The following is a 16,200-nucleotide window of genomic DNA, read 5'->3' as shown; positions in this document are numbered from 1 at the left end:
AGAAAATTAAAAATAATAATAATTTTAAAAAATAATTAAAAATTTTTTTTTTTTTTTCTTCTTCTTTTTTTTCTGCAAATAGTAAATTGATTGTTAAATCAGTTTTCTCTTTAGTTTCTACTTTCCTTTTTCATTTTTATCGGCTGAATTTTTTAGTTATATTAACGGGGCTGGATGATAAGACCATGTCTTCTGCCGGCTCCGGTCGAAACTTTAATGTTATATTTTTATGTTGTAAAAACATTGTAAAAGCTTATTTCTTTTTAATGACGAAATAAATAAATAAATAAATAAAATAAATCAATTTATTTTGAAGTAATGAATTGGCGGGGAGGAGGAAGGGGGGCGGTGTATAGATGAATAAATTCTCCCCTCCCCCCCTTTCCCAACCAGAATTTGAAATTTCTTAACTGTAGCTATCCACTTAATGTTTATACTTTTCAAATATCTTTATACCATCAACTTCAAACATATTTCACATCTTGGATTTAAGAGTCAGATAATTTCTTTAAATTTTCTCAGTTACGGAAGTCCCATAATTTTTATTGTTAGTTTTTAAACAAATTACCAAGGTAGATTATTGCTTGGCAATTAAATACAAAGCTGGTAGAATACACTAAAAGTGTATATTACCCATGAAATCATTTGGTCCTGTTGAATTTCTAGGATCTTTCTTTCTTTTTTTAAAGTTTTTTTTGTGTGATTAAGACACTCTTTTTATATTATCCCAATTTATTGCTCCTTGACACAGTTATTTATGATTTGATATTCCAGAGGAATCTCAATTACAATCTTGAATGGATTTCTTAAGTCGTAGTTTTCTTGTTAAAATTTTAAAGCTGTTTTGCCTATTTTCGATTTGCTAAAGTTTGTTAGTTTTACAACGATTTTTATTACGATATTCGATTTTTTTTCTAGATAGTTTAGATTTTTTTTTCTAGATACACTTTATAATTTTGTTAAATCTTAGTATTAGTTCATACTCATCCTCAAAAAAGACATGTGTCAAATAACTAATCTCTAGATGGAGATATCGTTGGCTGCAAATTTTATTAGTTCTATCTATAAAACCAGTAAAAATGCTCTATCCATAAAACCAAATAAACTATAATTTTTGAATTGTGTCCAGGCGATAGCCTGGACACAATTCAAAAATTATAAAAAATTATAAATTAGTAATAGCTCTTTAACGATAAACTTTGAATTCGTATTGTTCATTTCTATTGAAGTGATATTTACACCTAAAAAAATTTAAATATTTAAATATATCTTCAAGCTCTGTATTTAAGATAAGAACCCTGTTCATGAAGAATATCAAGAAACTTTAAAGCATTATCTACAGCTTAACAAACGGTTGTAGCTGTCATTGACAAATTTCTAAAAGGATTTTACATTGATACTGCTGTAAAATGCAATAGTTATTGCTCTGGCATCATGGCATTTTATAAATGCCTTAAATACTGCTAATATATAGCAATAGATATTGCTCTTATGTTCTAATTTTTTTGCTGTATGATCGTTTGAATGCAGAAGTTTCGAGACGTTTAAACGCAGCGAAACTGTTACATAATTGGTGTGGCAAAATTTCATAGTTTGTCTTATTACCCAGGAAAAAAAGTTCAATAGAATTTCTACAAACTTTTGAAACATATGGCCTATGGAAATTATATAGAATTCTATAGATTTTCTATAGAACTTCTATAGAATATCTATTAATTTCTATAGAAATTGCTAAAAATCTTTTTTTTATAGAAAAAATAGTAGAAAAAAATTCTATAGAAATTTCTATAGAAATTAACAGAGATTCTATAGAAATTCTATAGAATTTCTATAGGCCATATGTTTCAAAGTTTATAGAAATTCTATAGAGCTTTTTTTCTGGGTATCTACTCTCTGATTATTCAAAAAGTTTAGAACAAAATAAGATGCGAAAGTTTGTGTGAAATTGTGTGAAAGCTATTTTGTTCTTTATTGATAAAACTGAAGTGAAGCCAGTGTAAACGATAAGCCAGTATACACGAGCATTCTAAAGATTCAACAAAAACCGGTCCTTGTTGAACTTAGTGAAGCGAGCCTATAAAATCCAATTCTTTTAGCAACCAAAAACTTGAGAAATAGCGAAGTTCATAAACCAGTATATTTAAGTTCAAATTTAACTAAAGCAGAATTATAGTTGCATTATCAACTCAAACAAGAAATAAATTTAGTTCAGAATTGAATTCCAACTCTCCTTTTCGATATGGAAGCTGTCAAAATAAAAACCCAAAAATAAAAAAATGTTTATGTAACCTAGATAAAAAGTTATATTAAAACATAAAAAAAAACATTTTTTGAAACAGCATGTATTAAACGCAACATCTTTGAAAAATAGATTTCTAGCTTTCTTTCTAAAACTTCTAGCTTCTTTAAAAACTACAAATTTTGGTTTAATTTTTAAAGAAGCTAGAAAAAAATGATGACAAAAAGCGGTTCTATGATGTTTTATTTATGGGAGATTTCAATTATTTCTTAATGAACTGGACTAACGAAATGCAACTTCTATAAATGATAGGAAATTAAAAATTTCTTTAGTACACATTAAATGGCATTTTTTTATATATCAGTATTTAAGGGCTCCAACTTCCCAAATCTCAAATGAAGTTGTTGTTAATACATTAGATTTGAGTTTTACCACTGAATCCGAAAATGTATGCAATAGATACACAGTTTTTGCTTGGTAAATACCACTGGAGGACATTTGGTGATACTTTTCAAAAAGTAAGTAACTTATTGGTTCCACCAATAAGAGTTGCCCACCTTTCATTAATGGAACTTCATGATTCTGAGCTTGAACGAGATTTCGGATTCATACTTTTCTCAAATCTGAAATGCAAGATCAAGAATCTATAGAAATTGGTAAAATAGTTTAATTGCTGGGACAAATGAAGAAGTTGGTTGCAAAGTTCGGCTTTTAACTTATGAGATCTCTTTATTTAACATTCGTTTGCCCACTTTTTAAAGTTTCTGTTTGGCCTTCTTAAATGAAACAATTAAAAATCGAAACGATTAAAAAAATAAAACAAAGAGCAATTAAACTTGGTTCATAAACTAGAAGTCTCAAATATGAAGATTGGCTCGTTGCCTTAGGCTTGATAACTTCAACAGACAAAAAAAATGGATTGATTTGATTAAATTATGCATGGTATAACTTGATCAAATCTCGAACTATATATGGTATAGATAAAATAAAGAGTGGAAAATGTTTTCGGTTTGTTAAAAACTGTTTAGACTGTTTAAACTGATAACATTGTTTAAACACCACAAAGAATTCGCTAAACAACCTTCCAGGTAAGATTTCTTTTTTAACAGAATTGCTATTGCAAGGAATTTAATTTCAATTAAAGTTTTAACAGCAAAATCCGTTAATTGTTTCAAATAAGCTCTTGATTACTGGTTGAGTAGCAATCAAAGCATAACTGCTGTCTTAGTGTACGTAAAAAAAACTAGCTAGTTTTGTCACAACATGAACTAATGCTATTTAAACTTGAAGTTGGTATAGTAGAAACAAAAATACGCATAAGGCAATTCTTTTCTGGTTTATATGTTTTAACTGTTCTATACATACGAGGAGTTAAAGGATCACTCAGGTACAAATGCATTATTTAACTACAAAACAATAAGTTCCAATAAGTAAATTTCCGGTCAATTGGACAACTGCTCGGCAGATCTCAAACGTCTTTAACACACTAAAAAAAAAGGTAGAAATTTCGACCTTTTTTTTAAGAGTGAAGTTGGAACATATTAGGTTTTATGATTATAATCATTAAGTCTACTATGTTTACTTACTATGATTTAGAACGTAATTATAACTACGTCAATATCAATCAATCATCATTTCAATCAAATTGTAATAAATCAGCTACGTTCTTGGTTGCTTCTTCAAGTAGCCAAGGTAGAAAGTTAGTGTTCTACTATTTTAAGTAAGATAGAGCGGACATCATCAGGCACTTCATTTCTACCAGTTGTCGAGTTTTGTCCAGGTTTTGCTTATTTTCTTAAAAAGCGCCGTGTCTGAACCAGAAGTTGCACTAACCAGTGACTCAAAACAGATCCTTAAAAATAGATTTCTTATTCGATCAAATATTTTGTCAAAACCGGAATGGTGAAAATTCCTAAATTTATTGATAAAAAGGTAAAATCAATTATCAATTTAATTCATCAAAAATATGAAAAAGTGTTGTATATTATATTTTATCATATTTTATATTACAAACAAACTGCACATACATACTTCTAAAAGTAATTAAGTATTGATAAAATAAAAATTGGTCGATATATTTAAAGCCAGTGTATATAATCTTTTTCTTTGAAATGATTGAACTATTAAAACTAACCATTAAAATCAAAATCCAGTTAATAACACGAAAATTTATTTATATTTAAGTAAAAAAAATATTTTGTCATTAATGAAATAAAAATTTGTTCCACATGTTGCTGCAACCTCAAAAAGCCTTTACAAACGGCAACTTCGACATTTACAAACGACAACTTCGAGCGCAATTGACGTTAAAGCAGTTTTGATTTTTAGGGCAGGTCCAGCGCATAATTCCTTTTTTAAAATCACATTCTCCGCCTATGCAACACATGCCAGAGCATTGAACACCTAAAAAATATAGACTGGGATGTAACAAATAATGAAAGATAACGGCTATCACTTTACGTAATTTTATAAAGAAACATTTCTGGTTTTAAGTCTAGGGAATTTTTAATAAACTCATTATCGCAAAGCGCTATAACACCCTCTATTATCGCAAAACACTATAACACCCTTTATTATCGCAAAGCACTATAACACCCTCTATTATCGCAACACACTATAACACCCTCTATTAAAAGATCTAAATACTTAAAATGAAATACGTCTCTATTTAAAATGACATAAAAGCTTTAGACATAACATTTTATTAAATTTTTTGTTATCACATTATAAACGTGCGTATTATCACGCTGCCAGTGAACAATGAACAATTACAAATTATTTTTTATTAAAGAATTAGTTTTTCATTTTTAATTTACTTGAATTTTCTTTTTTATAGCTTTAATATTTATATATATAATTTTCAGTTTTCTCCTTAGTTTAGATTTGTTTCCCTTTTTTTTAGTTTAAATATTATTTATTTATTTTCTTTAAAAAGCTGTGAGTAGTAGAAAAAGATTCTGGGCCAAAAAACAAACAACTAAAAAATATATAAACTAGTACTCTTTCAATACCAAAAAAAAAGTTAAAAAAGCTACTGATAGTCTAAATAAGATAAAGTAAAAAGGAATACACAAAATAGATAACAAATGAGACATTATCATCATAATTAACATTATCGTCATTTTTAACAAATAATTTTTAAATGGAAACTTAGTTTCCATTTGAAATTAAGCAAATAACTTTTATGTTATAATTATCAATTTCTCAAAACAAAAACTAGACTCTTCATTAATTATTGAACAATCTTTTTTAAAATAAGCAAATAATAATGGCAAGTTGTTTTACAATATATATATATATATGTATATATATATATATATATATATATATATATATATATATATATATATATATATATATATATATATATATATATATATATATATATATATATATTTATATATATATATATACTTGTATACAAGACCACCAAGAGGGAGGGGACATTAAAGTACTTTACCCCGGGCATCACATTCTATGGGGCATGACATTTGCCTTAAAAAAATTATTGCAATGATTTAAAAATTTAAAAATTATTGCAAAAATTTAACTGATAACATATTTAAAGCTTAAGCAACTTTTGTGTATTAATTTCGTTCTTTTTTTAAACTTTGTTTACATTTAAAATAGGATAAATATTACTTTACTGGGTATTCATTTTCCATTTAAACGTACGCGTTTGCATTGGCGTTTTGTTTGCATAATCAAGTAAAGAGCGTTGAATTTTTTTTTCTTTTCTTATTTAACGGTTTGTAATGGTTGAACTTCTAGTTATTTAACTTATTTTTGCTTCAACTTTGCATCCCTGTGAATACTTTTGTGCGTGTGTATGTTTTGGACTCGCCTGCATTTTGTTCCGACTATATTTTGATAACGAAGTAAACAAAGAAATATTATTATATTCAAACATTGGACAAAAGACGAAGATAAATGCAAGCAGGGAGTTAAATTGTTTTTAAATATTTTGACATCCATGAAAGAATAATTAAAATAATTCTGTTTACCGATATTTTTTATAGTTCTATGATATAGAGATCGGTATCAATTACTCTAATAAGTTGCCAGATCATAATTTTCTTGCCAATGACATCAAAAATTGTCATCACCTTCAAAAAAAATCAGTTAGTTTTTTAGTTGATAGTCACAATGACCAACAAATATATAAAGCGATCTTTCTATACAAACTTGACCAACCTCTAACAATTCTGCACTATGGAAACCAAAATCAGACACTGATTGAACGAATATAATTTTGATGGGGCCTTTTTCAAATCCTAGCAATTTTCCAAGAGATCAAAAAAAATACATATTTTCTACTTAGATCTTTATAGAGGAACAAAGAAACAGAGAAAAAGTTAAAAGTGATTGTCTTGTTTGAAGTTAGGCTGTGGCATCACTCTTTTGTCTCCCTGCTCTTATTTTAGATTGCTTATTTTAACCAGATCTGGTGTTCAATCCAGTTTGTTGTCTTGGAATGGAGGTAGGGGAAAGGCGCCTATGATGGCATACTTAACTTTGAAGCTTCATTATTCAGTATCCTAAAGACCAATAATAAAAGTTTTGATATGGATACATTCCTTGTTACATCAAGAACAATAATTACCCTGGGAGTTTTCATTAGTTTTATTTTTTTTATAAGTTATTCTTATTGTAAAAAAAAGCACAAGTATGCCATCATTGGCAACCACTGCTCCTATGATGGCATAGGGGAGGATGGGGCTAGTTAGGATCGAGGGTAACTTAATGATTTCATTTAACCTTAGAGTCTTCCCTCAGAAAAGCCAGAAATTACTCGAAACCATCCTAATTTACCATTTCATGCTACACACCAGCATTGTAAAATTTTGCGCATGCGCATAGGATATATTGCGTTTTACGTATTTTTTGGACCAAAAAAAAATTTTGGAGCATCGCTTTCTTTTAACTTTACTTAAAAAAAAGTTTTTCTTATAAAAAAAAAAGGTTTTCCCAACTCGTCAATACTTCAACACCCCCAACTCGTCAGTATGCCATCATGGGTAAAATTCATCATTTTCATTAAAACAAGCTGTGTCTGCTTTGTTCAAAAGATAAAATTAAAGTAATTATTCCACTAAATGCACAAAACTTGAATATAAAATGCATGAAAATTTTATTTCTGCACAGTTAATAGTAAAATCACAATCTTAAATATGCGAAGGAAATAAAACTACAACAGCACATCCCAAAATCGATTTTTGTTGATTATAAAAACAATACTTGTGCACAAGGGACGTTTTTTCACTAAAACTAATGTAAAGTCAGTATAGTCATGTAGGTCTAATCATTTTTTTACCAAAACCAATTTTAATGGAAATATGACCGGTATACCATCATAGGCGCTATGCCATCATAGGCGCCTTTCCCCTATACATGGAAATTCGAGAAAACTTTCAGGTCGCATTAAAAGTAATCCTCTAACCATTATTCACCAAAACTATTCATTACCATTCACTTGAAAAGTATAAAGTCCATTGAGCATCGATTAGAAAAACAAATTATGGATGAAACAAAGCAATGGAAAGTAATTTTACAATACATTCTTAACGTCACAATTTTTCTAGCTTCGAGAAATTTAGCTTTTAGGGCTAAAAATATTGTTTTTTAATTTTAAATTATATTTTGCATTACTTGATCAAAATTATAAGTTATAATTGGATATAAATATGGATTACTATTTTGATTATTTTTTGTTTGCAATTAAAGTCCAATCAAAAACTGTTAAAAAATGGGAATGGAAACTTCCTTGGAGCGCTCGAATTAATTGCTCAGAAAAGAGAAAGCAAAAAATCAAGGTATTCTACCATCATCACGGACAGAACTCCCGATTCGTCCCACAGCGAGCAATTTACTTTCATTTTTCGTTTTTTGCATTTCAGCGATAATCAGCTGGAAAGGTCAAAGAAAGGTTTCTTAAGCTAGAATAACTTTAAAAGAAGAAGGGATTTAATATAACAAAGTTGATATTAAATGTGTTGGAAGAAAATGAGCTCAACATAAAAAACTGTCATGGTCAAAGCTACAACTATGGCGCTAATATGGCAAATGTTTACAATGGAGTTCGAGCCTTGATTAGGCAAAATAATCCACAAGCAATTTTCATTCCACACTCTGCTCTCAGTTTGAACTTATGTGCAGTACACGCTATTGAATCGTCGGCTTCTGAAAAGTCCTATTCTGGAAATATTCAAAAGCTATACAATCTGTTCAGCTGCAGCCCAGTATGTTGGAAAATTTTTCTGTAGAAGACAGGCCAGTCATTACATAAACTTTCTGTTACACGATGGAGCTCAAGGATTGAAGCAGTCAAGCCACAAGCAATAAAACCAAGAGAGATGTTGAAATCGTTAAATCGTCTAAAAGAGTTAGACCTTTCAGACGAAAGCAGTAATGAAGTACATTATCTAATTAAATGGATGAATTCTTTTGAATTTTTTGATTTCACTACTTTTGGTTTAAATATTTGATGGCAGTTAACAACGTGAGTCTTCTGCTTCAATCTACTCAACTCACTCTTGATGATGAAGTTAAGATTCTAAATGGCCTTTTGAAGGATCTGGATCGAATCCGTTTGCTTCGGGATCTGATTTTGATAGAGGCAACAGAAGTTGTAAAGAACTTGAAATTTAATGAAATTTTGTTTTCTGTGAAGAGAACGCGAAAAAATATAGTCCTCCTTGATAAAACTGCTGGCTACAATCACGAAGAAGCATCAAAAAACTTTGAGTGTAATGTCTTCAATTTTGCACTAGACGGACTAGTCAAATGAGATCAAGATTAAGAAGAAAGAGATAATGTAATAGAAGAGGAATGTAGCAAGTTTTCTTTTCTTCGGTTTTCACAGAAATCTCAAACATAGGAAGAACTACGTTTAAAAGCTGAAAATCTGGCTAAATTTTACCCAGAAGACTTATGTAAAATTGAATTTTCTGATGAAGTTCGGAATTTTTTTCCGTTACAAGAAATTTTCTAGCCAGCAAAAAGCCTTTTAAACTTCTAAATAAATTTTATGCAAAGGGACTGCATTCAATGTTTCCGCAATTGCGTGTTTCATTTAGAATCTTTCTAACATTGCCTGCTTCATATCTGAAGATGAAAGATCTTTCAGCAAGTTAGCTGCCATCAAAAATTATCTTTGTTCCACAATGGACTAGGAGCGATTGTGCAACTTGATAATCCTTTCAATGGAATCAGATTTAGCCAATAACGGTTCTTATAACGAAGTTATTTCAAATTTTGCCGTTAAGAAGACCCGGAAGATGTGTTCGTCTATTAAGACTTGATTTTACCATAATTTATTTTTACAAACCAAAATTAATCAAATGTGATTTTAGGTTTTCTATGAAAGTATACAAAAAATAACTATACTAATTTATTTGCTATTTATCATTTTAAGACCTAAAGTATGATAGGGCATCCATTAAACTTTTGGAAAAAAACAAATGACAATTATTAAGAAAATCAAAAATTCTATTTGCAACATTATAATAGTACTATAATATTATATTAGCAATAAGATCAATAGTTAACGAATAATAATATAGTCAAGCACAGCCTCAAACTTGTAATGGCAATGCTGCTTTTTACTTGTTCCAGAAAATATTGGTTGAGGTAATATTAATCTAACATCCATTTGAGGGACAGTCAAAATGTCAGGTGAATTGGGCATCTTAAAAATACTACCTTTTTTGAAAAGAAAACTGATTATAACTTCTTCTATAACAGAATTTGAACATAAAACCTTTCCGATGCAATACATAGTCTTTTTTGCTGTTCCAAATTTAACTAATACAAAGTCCTCTTCTTTTGGATTAATATCATGATCACAAATATCATCTACTAGGATTATTAAACCTTTCCCATCTGAGAATTCTAAATGTTCCATTACTGAATTATCCTTTTCAGGTGGCTTATTATTACTATTCTGTACACTGCCTAGTATTACCTTGGTAATTTTGACTAACTTTTTATTGCAGGATCTTTTCTCAATCCGATTTCTCTCAGGAGTGTCTGTGGCAATCATAGATCGACCCTTCTTTCTTTCCTTCCTTTTACGATTCTATTTTTCAGCTTTAGGAAAACCTCTAAGTTGTTTAGGGGTGATAAAAGAATCTGATGATATAGACGAATCAAGCATGACAACATTAGTATGAACTGATTGATTTGAATCAAAAAGAGATGGAGAACACAATATGTTCAAATCTTTAACATTAGAAGCAGTGTGTTTTTTCATTTGTTGAAAGATATGGATGAGCTAAATTCTCAGATGTAATATTTACGCTATTTTTTATACAACTATTTTTAACATTAAAAGGTCTGTTTGTCACAGAAATGCACATAAAATCATTATCTGTAAACACGATACTATCATAAGGAAATATACCTGTTTTTTTAAATGCAGCTATAATGTTAGAAGGTGTTATAGTTTTTTGAAAAGCAAGCCCTACACATGCAGCTTTTACTTGGTAAATTGTAAATGTTTTTTCAGGATTGTGGAGCATCCACGAATCAATTGCTGCACTATATGCAGTTTTAAATGGTCCCATAACACCCATATCCAGAGGCTCTAACTTGTGTGTGGAATGAGATGGTAATGTCAAAATAGTCACTCCATGCTCCTTTGCTTTATTTAATACTGCCATGAATAAGTAAGCTTCGCAGTTGTTGTATATTAGTAACAATGGGTTTTCTTTAGTGCTTGATAAAAATCTTATAAAGTGATTGATAACATCCAAAAAGATTTCTCTGTTCATCCAGTTTGTTTTACATGGAAGTCCGAGAGATCCAGAAGGAGCTCCTGACAACATATGCTCCTTGAAATGCACTAGTGAAAAATAAGTACTAGTGGGAGATATTGTCCAGAAGCACTAATTATTACACAAGTTGTGACAAGAGTTCCTCTTTCAGCAACTTTGCAAATACTTTTAACTTCTTTCTTTGCAAGAGCCATAAAATCAAGTAGTTTTATAAAAAAAAAATCAAACTAATAAAAACACACAATTTATTGAAAATTACCATACTTTTTGTGGGTTCTACACAGTAACAGTTCAAGTTTCATCAAGGTAAAAATCCGTGTTCCATTTGTGAATGTTAGTGATCTTGCAAGAACTTCTTTTAATTTATCAGAAAATATAGCTACATTATGAGCATTAAATGATGTTACCTTAGAAAGAGAACATCCTTCACAGGGGCGTGTTTAGGGGATGTCTGCTACGTTGCTGGACATACCCAAAATATGTATATATATATATATATATATATATATATATATATATATATATATATATATATATATATATATATATATATATATATTTTCACAACTTTACGGTTTGGTATTTTATTATAGTGCTTGTCAAATCGAGAACGGTCTAAAGTTAATAAAAAAACGATTTATATATTTAAACGGAGGTTGTTTTTTGACTCAAACGAATTAATAAGAAACTTGTATGGACATACCTTTTTTTAATAAATTATAAAATACTTATTTTTTTAAATATTTTCTTTTATTAATTTAAAAAAAATAAAAGTTATTATTTCTTAGAGAACAAATTCCGGACTTCCTTTTCAATTACACCCATAGAAAAGTTTTAATCAAATTCTATTGATATTTATCATCAGGAGGAGAAGACTTTAGTTAACAACAAGTTTTTTTGTTGAGTGATTATATGAAAAGCCATCTTACCCCATTCGCCGTCTTGCCCCATTTTCCCCTACATAGTTTTTTTTTTTTTTCACATATACTTTAGTTAATTTACAAGTGTTTTTAAAATATTGTCAACACCAAATATTGTCAACACCAAAAATTTTTGCGACTTAAACAATCGCTTCCGTTATTTATTTTATATTAGCCGTTGCTATGAGCGTCGTAACTACTAAAAGTACTAAAGGTCTATACAAAAGAAAATTTTTTTAGATAAGGTTTTGTAAATGAGGATTGTAAATTTCGCAGAGTCAGAAGTTGTTTGGTTAAAAATATAATTTCATCAGTTTTTTACTACTTTTGTGGTTTTGTTAGTAGGAATTTATTATCAAAACGACATTTGGACATCATTACGCTCTTTTTGTTTGATAATTCTTTTGTATTTTTGTACAAAAAAACTTTTATTTTTTTGTATAAGCAAAAGTAGACATTTTTTTGTAATGTTATTGCACGCAGGAGTGCTTTTTATATATGAATTTTTCTTTTGTATCCCATACGTATTTTGAAAGTGTGTTTGCTAAATTTTTGTTTTTGAATAACTGATAGTAGTTTACCCATCTAATTTTCTATACAATCTCTGTTGAATCAATGTATGTTTTGTCAGGCATGTTTGGGTAGGATGCAACTCATTTGTAAAAATTGCTATTTGGAAAAAGTTATTTGCGGAAGTTAAACAAAGGCGCTCAAATGGTGAAAATATAACGGTAAGATATGAAAAAATTGTTTATCTTAAAAATCAATCTTAACAAATAACTAGCATTCCAAAAAGAAATCCTTAGTTTTTTTTTGTTTTTTTCTTCCATTTATTATCATGGCCATGACTAATAACTTTGAATCCCTTTTTTTTAATTTAAATGAAAACAAATCTTTTTTCCAGAAGAAAACCTAGACCCTGAAAATAATTTTTATCGCAAAATTTTATAGGATTGTTCGTATCATTTTTCTAACCAACTAGAAGGGTTTCTTTTTAAGAATGCTCGCGGACAAAATAATAATCAAATTTTAATTCTCCACCTCAATATAAGAAGTTTGAAATGCAACTTTGAAAAACTTGTAAATCTATTAGAAAAAACTAAACACATTTTTAATATAATTTGTTTAACTGAAACTTGGATCACAGTAGATGAAATAAGTAGTAATTTTGATATTCCTCATTTTAATATAATTTCTATGGAGAGAAAAACAAATGAATGATTTGAGCGTTTCTTACTGCGATAAAGAAATTGTTACTATCGAAATTACAAACAATCAAATTAAAAACATTTTACTAAGCTGTTGTTATCAGCCACCTGACGGCGTGAGGGAAAACCTGAGCATGTTCTTACAACAAATCATTAAAAAAGGAACCAATGATAAAAAAGAAAACTATATAGTCGGAGACTTAAATAAGAATTGTTTTCTCTATAATGACGACCATAAAATTAAGAATTTTTATGATGCAATTTTTGAAACAGGTTCAGTTACTTTGATAAATCGACCAACTAGAGTAATAACAAACACAACAATTCTTATAGATAATATTATAACTACTGATATTTTCAATAATAATATACAAATAGGTATCATAAAAACTGGTATATCAGATCATTTTCCTATTATCCTGAAACTTAATAAAACAAACCCAGAAAGAAACATTAATACCAAAAAAGTAATACAAAAACTAAATTATTTAAAGACCAACTATCATTACTGCATTGGAAAAACATAAATTTTTATTGGAACGCAAATATATTTATAAAACTTTTTTCAAAATATCTTTATACAATAACAACTAAGAATATCAATACAACCCCGGATTACTAAAGGTTTTAAAAAATCATCTAAAATAAAACAAAAGTTATATATAAACAAAAATAGCTTCAAGCGAAAAAATTTATGAGAACTACTAAAACTTATTTGAAAGAATTCGCAAAAACCTGAAGAAAAATTATTACTCCCAATTATTCAATACATTTAAAAACGACACAAAGCGCACGTGGCAAAAAATGAAAGAAATTATCGGCAAAAAAAAAATCATGCTCTGGTTTCTGCCACAAATGGTTAAAGTCAATAACCCAAGTTTATATGAACCAAAAACAATAGCTGAAGAATTTAACAAATGTTTCACTCATATAGGACCAACACTGTCTGAAAAAATCTCTAAGACCAAATCTTTGCCTACTGATTATCTAGAACCCCTGGATAATTGCATTTGTTCAGATGAGTTATTTTCCGAATTGATATTTGATGAGCTCGAAAGAGCCTTCAAATCTGTTAAAAAATAAAGCAATTGGAGCAAATTAATGGAAACGTGGTTATAGATTGCTTTGAACAACTTAAAGTTGTTCTTTTAAAAATCTTTAGGGCTTCTATCCATCAAGGAATACTCCCAGAACAATTAAAAATTGCAAAAATTATTCCTATTTTTAAAGAAGGGGACAAATCTGAAATCAGTAATTATCCCCCTATTTCTGTTCTCCCCTAATTTTCGAAAATTCTATAAAAAATTATGTTCAACAGAATATACAAATATTTTCATGATAATAATCTACTTTACATCAATCGATTTGATTTCAAGAAAGATAACTCAACTGAACTTGCAATTATCTAATTTGTACGTGAAATCTCAAAACCATTCGAAAAATCACAATATACACTAGAAATTTTTATTGACCTATCAAAAGCTTTTGATACGGTCGATCACCATATTTTGATTTAAAAACTCAAATACTACGGAATAAAAAATGAAATTTCAAAATGGTTTAAAAGTTATCTATCTAACCAAAAACAATTTGTACCATTTAACAATGATCATCGACCCACTTTTTGTAATACAACCTGTGGAGTCAAGGTTCAATTCTTGGACTTCTCCTTTTTTTTAATTTATATAAATGATTTAAATAAAGCTTCAAAACTAACGAGCATTATGTGTGCAGATGATACAAACTTATTCCTTTCTAACTATGATATTGCTGAACTTTTTAAAACAGTAAACGAAGAACTCAGACATATATCTAATTGGTTCAAGTGTAATAAGTTAACCTTGAATACTAATAAAACAAAATGGGTTTTATTTTATTTGATTACAAAAAAACGATTTCTCCCATCAAAAATACCTCAAATCTTTATCGATCAAAAAGAAATAAAAAGAGATTTTGATACAAAATTTTTAGGTGTTTATCTTGATGAAAACATTACTTGGAATCACCATATTGATTATATATGTACAAAAATTTCTAAAAACATGGGGATCCTATATAAATCACGAATCTATCTCAATAAGAAAGTCTTAATCCAACTCTATTACTCATTTATACATAGTTATTTAAATTATAACAATATTGCCTGGGGAAGTACAGATAAAGTAAGTTGCAACGTCTTTATCTCAGTCAGAAACGCGCAATCCGTATAATCAATTTTGCAAATCGCTTTTCTCATTCGAACATTATTTTATTAAAGTGAGAGTTCTGAATAAATACGAGTTGTATTTAATATTTTATGTTTTGTATATATGTGGATAAATAACTTATCCTAAGCTGTCTTCCAAGATCTTTTCTCTTTTAAACCAATCAATAAGTATATTTTGAGAAATAATAATTTTTTAAATGAACCTTTTTTGTCAAACAAACTTTAACCAATTTTGTATTACCTATCGAGCGCCTCACCTTTGGAATAAAATTGTTTTGCCGAATTTTAATTTTGAAGCTTTTTGCCTTTTTTTTTAAAAAAAAAACTGAAAAACCTCATCCTTTCATTAGATAATATATTGAGTTGTTTTTTGTAGTAAAAGTTAAAAATATATTTTGGTCTACTTTTTTTGTTTATATACATGTTTACGTTTATAGGTTATTGAAGTTTATAGAAGTTTATTCCTACTTATTTTATTTATTGTTCTTATACTTTTTACTTTTTAATTTAAATGTTAGTAAAAAATTCTGATGAGAAGATCCTCTTGATCTTTCTTCAGACAGATTATTTATCTTGGAATTTTGTAAAAGTTAATTTTTTTTTTTAATCTTATCTTTGTTAAATGCTTATTTAAGGTTCTGACGACAAGATATTTGCGATCTTCTTTCAGATACCTTGTTTATATTTGTTATATTTTCTATCATTGTAAGTTTTTATTATTTTTTTTATTATTGTTTATTTAAAGCTGTACAACGATTAACATATGTAAACAAAAAAACAAAAAAAAAAACGTTTGTTCGATAAGTGAATTCGATAGTGGGAAATGTTTATATATTAGATGTAAAAAGGTTTT

At 28.5% G+C, this 16,200-nt stretch overlaps 1 long non-coding RNA gene across 1 annotated transcript in view; it reads right to left on the bottom strand.

The window, feature by feature from the left end:
• Positions 1-4,177: 4,177 nt before the first annotated feature.
• Positions 4,178-16,200, bottom strand: part of LOC105844011 (uncharacterized) — a 19,800-nt gene continuing 7,777 nt past the window's right edge. Inside the window, exon 3 of the long non-coding RNA XR_010643574.1 lies at positions 4,178-4,642. This is a non-coding gene — a long non-coding RNA (uncharacterized LOC105844011). The remainder of the gene's footprint in view (positions 4,643-16,200) is intronic.

Source organism: Hydra vulgaris, chromosome 14 (genome assembly GCF_038396675.1).
Source record: "Hydra vulgaris chromosome 14, alternate assembly HydraT2T_AEP".
Taxonomy (NCBI): Eukaryota; Metazoa; Cnidaria; class Hydrozoa; order Anthoathecata; family Hydridae; genus Hydra; species Hydra vulgaris.
Note: the sequence above shows the minus strand (reverse complement) of the source record. Positions and strands in the feature narration are given on the sequence as shown.